At 40.9% G+C, this 9,016-nt stretch overlaps 1 pseudogene; it reads right to left on the reverse strand.

Annotated features, from left to right (window-relative positions):
• Positions 1-7,135: 7,135 nt before the first annotated feature.
• LOC141994628 (targeting protein for Xklp2 pseudogene) lies at positions 7,136-8,365 on the reverse strand (annotated as a pseudogene).
• Between the last annotated feature and the right edge of the window lie 651 nt (positions 8,366-9,016).

Consider the following 9,016-nt stretch of genomic DNA (forward strand, 5'->3'; position numbering starts at 1 on the left):
CTAATGTTTTTTCCCCCAGAGAAGTAGCAAGCTTTTGAAACTTACCACCTCTGTTTCTTTCATGTAACGAAAAGAAAGTTCCGGAACTGTCCTTGGTCAGAAGAGCAATGTTAGGGCTAGTTCTCTGAACAATAAAAGACCTGGTGTACAGCAAAGAAAAGAAAGAAAGAAAGAAAGAAGGGACGGTGGTGTTATTCAGAGGGATAGAGAGCTATAGAGTCTAGTTAAATTTCCTACCACTGAAGATCTTTGATAAGCAACAGTTATAATTTGACTGCATTCAATGCGATGAATCTGTAGAAGGAAGGATCAGCTTGCTGTGCAATAGGCTTATCTGTATGTATTCCTCATAAGAAAATGTGAATAGATGTGTGCCCTGTCTTCTGTCTCCCGCAAACACACATCCACACGCAGAAAGGAAGCATTTGATCTCAAGTCCGACAATGAAAATTAGGTTGATTTTCAGAGGCTAGCAAATTTTCTGCTGTTCTCACATTTGTTGAGTCTCTGCGCACTTTAGATCCATTCCCTCTAACGTCACTAACGTTAGCAAAGCCCCAGTCTCTTCGTCAAACCTCAGTGTTGCAGGAAAAAAAAACATATTAACCTTCTTTAATATTTCATTCGTGGTAGTTCTTTGGATCCGACTCTCTAAAAAGGATTTCCCCGCAGCGATTTCTTTCTTAATGTTTTCCTCTGTCTGTATTACTAGTGATGGTGGAGTCGCACCGCGTTTAATCAGCTAAAGAGGATAGAGTATTTTCTTTGGAGAGTAAAGATTTTACATGGGACTAAAAGACGCTTTGAGTGCCAGAGTTTGTGCTCTGAGTTAGTCGGTGAGAGTCTGCTTCATTTTAACACACGTACGTTTTCTGCCTCAGCAAAGCAGATTAAACAAATCATATAGAAAGGAGAAAGAGAGAACCAGCTACGTCCTTCCGTAGAAAGACCAAATCCGCCAATCTTCCAGTAGGCTTGAGGGATCACGTACACATTTGTAACTTTTCCTTGCCTCCTTTGGTCCTTCAGACCTGTTGATGACACCTTGTCAGCAAGTACAGAGCTCTGCTGAGCTGGCTGTGTAAACTGCTTGTGTATTTCGCGTTATCATCCAGCTATCTGGAGGCAATGTAGATTTTCTAAAGATCTAATGAATAAACAACCAGCAAGTGCTGGCGGTGTAATTTACATTGTTAATGCCTACATGTGTATAATAAATATGCATTTGTATGTCTTCAAATAAACTCTTTTTAGTTTCTAACCTGTGGTGTTTTTTAAAAGCTGTCTTTTGCGAGAAACCAATTTTCTTTTTAGTTTCCTGGCTGGGTGGGAAAGGAACAGACCCACGAACGGGCTTTAAATACAATTTTCAGTCGTGGTGGAGACACTTGGACGCATTGTGGGTATAAAACAGACACGTAGGAACGTTCTAAGGAAACAACAACTAGAGACAAACCTTAGTGGTGTGAGGCTCAGAACTGCTGGGAGACAGGAGCAGACCCTAATTTCTCCGTGAGAATTTGCCAGCGTTTAAATACCCCAACAATTGAAATGTACAATATTAGCTCTTAGTATGAGTTTGGAGAACCATTCAGGCGGAGACTGAGCTTCAAAGACACCAGCTTCCCCTCAAGGAAAAGTTTACAGATGTGGATGCTCCCTCTGCATTCCAGACAAACGATTTCCCCCACATACCTCTGTAGAGGGCATCCCTGACCAGATTTCTTCCACTAGATGTGTCAAGCCGGCTTCTAGTGCTTTGAACTGGGGAGCTTGGTTATTCTGTGCATCGGCTCACAGTCTCTAACACCATGCTGCAGTTAGAGGCTACTTATTGAAATCCTTAATTGAAGACAATATGTTCTTTTGCTTCTGGATTCTACAGCTGAAAATCTGCGTACTTTCCACCCATCCCCCGTATTCACCTTGGGAGGAATCAAGATCCCCCTACTCACTTCTCTCAACAAACTAGGTGCCACTTTCTTATACCGCTTGATGGCAAATGTCTCGTTTTCAGCGTGCTAGATTTGGCATACATTATTTTAATTAAGTCTATGGCGATTTACTTTCCTCTGAGATCCATTCCACGGTGCAATTAGGAACGTAGTGGTGCTAGCACATATGAATATTCAGGAGAGTGTCAATTAATTAGCAGACAGAGGAATCTCATTATGATGCTCAAACCCCTTTTAGTGCTAAGCAGAATTAAAGGGGCATTTGCCAATGTGCTGGATTAGTGAATATTTTATTGTGCACTCATTTAACTTCATTATCATAGCACTTACACTACTCTCTGATTTTATTAATTAAATTGCTCATTAATTTGTCCAGAAAAAGGGATAAAAGTTTTATGACACCGCAGCACTTGGGTAGACATCTTGAAAAACAAACTTCTGTACTGCTCTGCTACCTTGTAGGAAAGTAATTTACCACGGTTAGGGAGGAATTTATCAACACAGTACTTGAGTCTACTTACCTAGCGCTACGTTTCATAAATACTCCTTTGCACATGAGAAGAGGAGTTTACTTCCTGGGAAGTCTATTGCATTTGCACGCTAGTTTGCAGCTATGCAGTAGGTACATGTCTGTTTTCTGTAACCGAAGAGAGTAGAGTACAATACAGCAGTTAGTTTTGCTACACCAATAAAAAGGCAATACTGTCAATTTGAAGTACTGGTTACAGTTTCTTCTTTTTTCTTGAAGTCTTTTTATAACACCGTAGGCAGCTAGCCCCCCTTTCCCTCCCCCCACCCACGTCCGATTAACCCGGTAATCTCTGTACAAAGCGGACCAAGAGAAATTCTATATTGTTTCACAAAGTTTCTGGACAAAATGTTCATTTTGATGTAGCTGTTCTGGACAGAATAAAACCAGATGTTTCTGGAGGACGTGGACAAGACAAGGGGACCCTTGATCTGGCGGTTTAACTAGTGGAATACAGCTTGATAAAACGGTGTATCATACAAAATAAAAAACCTATTGCTGATCAAAAGATACAGACACCAATCTCAGGTTTGCAAGATTGCACTCATTCTTCAATTAGGCAACACTTTAACGCTCGTAATTTTTCCAAGATCATTGTATTAAGAGCAGCTATTTTTTAAATGTCCGGGGGATATTGTGCTTTGCAAAAAACAAACAAAAATCCCTTAGAAATGTTTAATATTAAATATTCATCGGATATAAATTCAATAGCCGGATCATCCGACAGACATAGATGCACAGAAAGCTATAGATAATCAGCCCCTATGCATCTTCACACAAGAGGGAACGACCCAGTGTCATTAGACACTCCAGAGAGGAAAGGGAAACCAGTGGAGATGTGTTTAAAAAGTCACCTTCATTTCAACATCCAGCAAGGTATTTGCCCAAAAAGGTTAGAAAGACAAATATTAAAACTGCCTTCACAAAGGGAGCTGCTAAATAGATCCTAAATTAATATGCATGTAAAATTAATTAGCTGTATTTCGTGACATCAAAATAAGTACCTGGGAAACAAGAACACCTTCTGGGCATTTGGAACCATATGCTGGAATTATGGTTAATTGACTAATTACATAAATTAGGCATTAATTTTACAACACATCAAGTATAAAAGATATCTCAATTAATTGTGCATAAATTACAAGGTTAAAGGGGGAGGCGTTGACAACAGAAAATGTCTCACCTCTGGCCCCTTGAAAGGTTGAGCAGGACTAATCTGATGCCCTTTTGGTGACCATTTGTATCTCAGGGGGGAAGTACCCAGGAGTAGCGAAGTAAAACTGGCTAGAAATGCTGTGGGTGCCCAGATTTTGCCATTGACTCCAGGCAGTCATTAATGCGAGAAGACAAAAAGAGCTAGTTCATTAAAATCAATTACACATCTTAAGATGGATTAGCTTTTGCCAGAAAAAAACAGCTCTGTAAACCTGCCCCTGATTTTTTTTTTTTTTTTAATGCCAGGAATATCTGTACCTGCTCATACAAACTACTCGCGTATCTGCCTCCCAAATGGGCAGTGTTTTGTTCTGTTCTGATTTTGCAGTATTTCATGTATATGCTTTTGAGAAAGAGGAGCTTTGGAGATTGGTCAACCACGTGTATTTCCACACAGTGCCTCTGTCTCCAAGTCACAGAGAAAACAATTGGAGTAATTGCTCGTAATTGGAAATTCTTCGAAATAAAATCGTAGTCTGCTTTGGGAAAGTGATTCATGTGAGGCTTTTATTTACTTATTTTCAATTTAAAGATATTGAAAATACAAAGAGAACAAACCTTCAGTACAGCCCATATAGCTGCATGTTTCACAATAAAAGATTTCATAATACAATCTATTGTGCTAATACAATGCTGTGCTACTGGGATGAGGAGACCTTCATTTTCTTTTTTCCCAAAGAAAAGACTTTTAAATCTTCCCCCAAAAATAAATAAACCAAATTCACTAACCAACACATGGACCGTATTCCTGCTTTTCTTGGAGTTGGCAAGATTTTGGCCTTTGGTTTCAGTGGCAGCAGGATCAGGTTTTAAGATTAAAAACTCTAACCATATTATTATGAATTGTTGTTATTTATTATATTATTTAGCTTGTAATAGCACTGGGTAGTAACATGTACTAGGCACATTGCAAATTCAGAGACAGACCCAGTCCTTGACCTGAAGAGTTTACAATGTAAGACAATTTATGAAAATACAAATATTTTATTTTCTGGTAAGCACAGGACAACATTTCCAATAGTAACAGAATGACAGAGGTCAGTAATCTCTATGGAATGTCACCAGCTGATTGCTGTTTTGCTGGCTTTTGGATATTTTGGAACATACAAACATTTTACCTGGGGTGGGGGCATGTGTTAAAAATACAGGTAGAGTTTTGAGCTGGCTGGAATAATATTTTTTTGTTGAAAGGATAGGTTGGGTGAATTCAAACCAGCAAGGAAGCTCAGAGGACTGAAACAAACCCAGCCCATGAAAATAAGAAATGGAAAGCTTGTCCTAGTGCATTTGGAAGGGAATGGAATTGGATTGATATAGTCTGTGTGTGGGGTGGAGAGAGGGAGAGAGATGAACTGAACATCACAGTAGAAAGGAAGTAGTTAATACTACTCTTCCCCCTTTACTCAGGCAAACCTAGTGAAATCAATTGCAGGACTGACTGAGTAAAGTGTGGGTAAGAAAAAGTTACTGGGCCCCCTTGTTCGAACCTTTACAGGACACTTAAGCAAAGATGTCAGAATATTCCACCTTCGTGAATCATTTCTAATGATTGAATACTGCCGAAAGGAGGTCTTTTTCCTATCTCCCTTCCCCCCCCCACCCCATTAGGCCAGACTCTGCTTCACAGCACCACCAAAACAAACAAAGCCTTCCTCTAAAGTTCACAAGATCCTTTCCCCTGTCTGTGGATAAATGCTCGAGACAGGGAGCCCTGGCTGCATTAGTTACAATATATCTTGACTGCTGATGGGATAGAAAACGGATGAAAACCTGCCACATGGTGATCTTTTTATTGAGACAAAATGTTCATTTTGATGTAGCTGTTTTGTGCAGTTGCCAGATGCTGAAAATACTTGAGGGAGATGTTGACAAGTGGATAATTGTCAGCAGAACTAAAACAGACACTTTGTTTACAGTTGAGCATGATTAATTGAGAGTAAATAAAACAGCAGCCCTGTTCATAAACTCACTCTGCATCTCAAGTTCAAAAGAGGCAACACTCTCTAGAAAGGAACGAACTGAACTCATCATTTTCAAGGAAAGGATCATACAACGGGGTCACTAACTTAGCAAGATAATTAAAACGCTCAGTGCAGGGCACAAGCCTCTAGCTTTAAATGGCATGTGGCTTGCTGCTTGCTTCTCTTTTTCTGTCTTAACTGCTGTGTTTCTGGATTCTGGTTTACAGGGTTAGAGCACAAGGAGGAGAATTAGAAACGAATTTAGGATTAAAGGATTTGCAGTGAATGCTGGAAAGTGCCGCGCAATTTAGAGAAAATGAAAAACCACCAGTGACCGGAAATAATAATAAGAGGTAACTCGGCAATAACCTCTCCCTCCAATGCAATTTTATGATGCTACAGAGGATCACATCCAGTATAGTACTAATAAAGTATAGCACCTGATCAGTAAATATTGTATATTCTCCGCAGTTTTTAATGTAAACCAACATATATGTTTCTAGTAGTTCATACATACCCTGTGTACCAATATATATTTATGCAGAAATGCACAGAAGGTGGCATATTTAAGACCTGAGTGAGTTTTAAGCTGTTTGTGCATCTTAGGCCATGGGTTCTGGGGAGATGAAAGGCAGGGAAGAAGCAAGCTCTTAAAATCTCACAATATCTTCATTGTATCTTCACAATATTATAAACTCTTGCCTTTCTTGTGATTTGATCAGCCGTGAATAGTTTAAATATCAACATTGTTCATTATCGTTGTGCTTCAGAGTTAACACAACATACTCATACCTGTAGTTTCAAGATATCTACAGACATAAGAATGGCCAAACTAGGTCAGAGCAATGGTTAATCTAGCCTAATATCTTGTCTTCTGACAGTGGCCAGTGCCAGGTACTTCGGAGGGAATAACTAGAATGGGCAATCAAGTGATCCATCCCCTGTAGTCCATATCCAGCTTCTGGCAGTCATAGGCTAGGGATACCCAGAGCACAGGAATGGCTCCTACACAGATCTACATGTTGGTGCCTATCAACATTGAAATCTGTCTGACAAGTTGGGAGACTTGGGCATGATCAGGGGCTGGTCACTTGGCTTGACCTCCAGACTGTGGTAATTGTGAACTGGGTTTGCCTTGTGTACCAGTTCTTGTCTCAGCCTGGCAAGTTCTTCCTTCTCCCGCTCTGCCTCCTGCTGTCTGGTCTTTTCTTGAAGCTTCTCTTTTTCAGTTTCCAACTCAGCTAGCTGCTTTTTGAACTTTTGACGCTCTTTAGCTCTCTGTTGCCAGCTCAAAGCTTTTGGGAACTGTTTTTGGCTTGCTATCCTCCTTTGGTACAAAAAGCTCCTAGTGCACAATGGCGTTGGATCAGCTTTGAAACATGCTGCCTCTTTCTGTCATTTCAGGTCATCTTTGATCTGTTGCTGCCAGTTCTGCAACATGGTAGCTCCCCGTTCATCTGTCTGCAGGTTGTCCTCTATGGTCCACCCTCTGTGATCCTTGGATTAAGCTTCTGAGCTTTGAATTTGTATTGTTGGAGCTTCTCTATTTCCTCTGCCTCCAACTCAGCTGCATTCTTACAAGTTACAGGTCTCAAGCACTGGAGTTCTGGGCTGTGTAAGCCTGATCTTCAGTGGCTTTACTGGAATTGGACTTTCATCAGTCCTTCTGCTCCTCAAATGGTAATGAGAGGGAGTGCGTTTCTTGATGTTTTCAATCTTCTGAGCAAGGGGAACATACTGTGATGTAGTTTCTTCAAACTTCCTTTTGTTGCCTCGGAGAGATTGAAAGGTTTGGGGACTGTGGGCCCCTTCACCACTTGTGCTGGAGTTGCAGGGTACTTTCTCAGTGCTGCTATGAAATCCAGCTCCTTGTATTAATTCCCAGGTTGGCTTTAATCTTCTCATCTGTGAGAATTGGAAGTCAGCTGGCTTTGTTACCTGAACAGTAGTTTTCTTCTGAGCCAGCAATAGCTGCTTTCAGGGACTCTTCATTCTTTTTGCATCACCTGCTGCAATTGCTTCATCTTTTCCAGCTCCTGATCCTCCGTGCTCTTTAGCTTGCCAGAAAGATTCTTCTTTTTCAGCATTGTTGGAATGATAGGCATGGTCAGCTTGCCTTTGGATCTGGCTGGGGAGAGTTCAGTGCTCTGGGAGTGATCTCTGTTCATCAATACTTCAGTAAATTTCTCTCTGTTGCTAGAGCACCCAGCTCCAAGCAGGACTCTGATGATGTATGTTTTCTGTTTTTCGGTGGGTGGATCATCTTCCTTTTTGGTGGAGGTGACAGTGCATCTCTCTGCTTTGTCTCTGGCCTGACGTTTGCATTGCTGGGCTTTCTTCTCTTGTGCTGACAGTCTTCTGGATACCCTACTTTGAGAAGCTCCTGAAGGAGCAGGAGCTGAAGCATCATTTGAGGGGACTCTCCAGGCTGCCAGAGAACCAACAAATATTCCAGGGTCTCAACATTGCCTCCATCATTTCTCTCGCTCAGTCTCATGGTTTTCACCTTGTGGAAGATTAGCCTTTGAAAAGGTAGACTTGTGCTGCAAGATAGTTGCCACATTCTCTGCAGGAGGGACATTCTCCGACCTGGCTTTCAGATCAAACCATGAATCTACACTCTGCGTGTTATTGTCATTCAGAATCCTGAAGTTGATGTAGGTTGTTTCTGCACCATAGGAATAGGAAGATGGTGGATGAGACATTTTCACCGCAGTCTTGTCCCCAGAAGTCTATCACATGTACCTCCACAAATCCATTTTAGATTAATCACACCGCTGCCTTTGACCCCAGCCTTATATAGTGGCATTATGATATGTTCTGTCTTATTGTCTATCCCTTTCCAAATGGTTCCTAACATTGTTAACAATTTTTGACTGCCGCTGCACACTGAGTGAATGTTTTCAGAGAGCTATCCACAATGATTCCAAGATCTCTTTTTTGAGTGGTAACAGCTAATTTAGACCCCATCATTTTGTATATATAGTGAGATTAGGTTTTCCACTGTGCATTACTTTGCATTTATCAACATTGAATTTCACCTGCCATTTTCTTGCCTAGTCACCCAGTTTTGCCCTTTGTAACTCTTCATAGTGTCCTTTGGCCTTAACTATCTTGAGTAGTTTTGTATCATCTGCAAATTTTGCCACCTCGTTGTTTACCCCTTTCCCAGATCATATATGACTATGTTGAACAGCAGTGGTCCAGTACAGATCCCAGGTACACCACTTTTTATCTCTCTACATTCTGAAAACTGACCATTTATTTCTATCCTTTGTTTCCTATCTTTTAACCAGTCCATGAGAGGACCTTCCCTCTTATCCCATGACTACTTACTTTGCTTAAGAACCTTTGGT

Source organism: Natator depressus, chromosome 10 (genome assembly GCF_965152275.1).
Source record: "Natator depressus isolate rNatDep1 chromosome 10, rNatDep2.hap1, whole genome shotgun sequence".
Classification (NCBI taxonomy): domain Eukaryota; kingdom Metazoa; phylum Chordata; order Testudines; family Cheloniidae; genus Natator; species Natator depressus.